We start from the raw sequence: 1,117 nt of genomic DNA on the forward strand, positions 1-1,117 counted from the left end.
TGGCTCTCTAACCGGTAACTATTGCTCTCCTTTTCTTACGATACTTTTTGATATTGCTTAGGCATTTAGGCATGAAATAGAGCAAAGGGAAAAGATAAAAAAAACAAAAAACAAAAAACACCAAAGTTCTACAAATATAATTTGAAAAAATGAACAGCAGAGTACCAAAGTTGATCTTCGCCTACCTAACAAATTTCTACCTAACATATTTCACATATAGAAGCCAACAGCTATTATTTCGACCCTGTAAAGTTCATTCTTTTTCAAAATTCTTTATGTACTAGAATGGTTTGTGTAGCCATAACAAAGCACAAGCCCAATTAGGAAGAAGGAAATCAAATGGAGGTTTGTTCATGGATGTGTACTGTCCTCCTTCTACATGGATGGCACTATTGTCAGGCAGTATTTTCTTTACCAAGGCCTAGAGTCATTTCTCTCTAGTGACAGCACTGGGAAAAAAAGCAAAAGGGCAGCTAACTGGGGAAATCCATGCCACCTATCAATAGGCAAGGCAGTTTTGTTCACAAACTCCACAGAAAAAGATAAATTGTTTGGATGAAATGGGCAGTGAAAGTCAAGTAAATTATTGAAAAGTTGCTAGGATTTGTCTTCCAAGAATGGGAAAGACTTGTCTACAGATCCTTTTGTCTGTAAATTTCAAAACTACCAGTACTGAAAATTGCAAACACTTTCAAGATAGCTCTATTTATAAATGTTTCTTTCAAACACTCTGGTTTAGAATAATATGAGGTGGTGATGCTAGAAAAAAATAGCTACAGGATGGTGGGGAACTATAGAACTGGAAAGTCAAATCTGATATACACTTTCAAAGAAATGAAGAAACACATAGTGATATACAGTATAATTTTTAACAGAAGAAAGTAATATTAATTGCAGGATTAAGGAGCTGATTTAATATACATTTCTCTCTACATTAAGGAAAAAAGAATATTAGCGACAGATAAGAAGGAAGGTAAATTTTGTATAAGATACAGGATGCTTTTTCTACCAAAATATCATCTTGCCAAATCTGTATTCCATTAAAGAAGTTACTGCTAATGTGTTATAATTTTATTGGGTGTAGGATGATATCCAGGTAATAAATATTTTAATATCT

The sequence above is a fragment of the Pteropus vampyrus genome, unplaced genomic scaffold (genome assembly GCF_000151845.1).
Source record: "Pteropus vampyrus isolate Shadow unplaced genomic scaffold, Pvam_2.0 Scaffold27, whole genome shotgun sequence".
In the NCBI taxonomy this organism is placed as follows: Eukaryota; Metazoa; Chordata; class Mammalia; order Chiroptera; family Pteropodidae; genus Pteropus; species Pteropus vampyrus.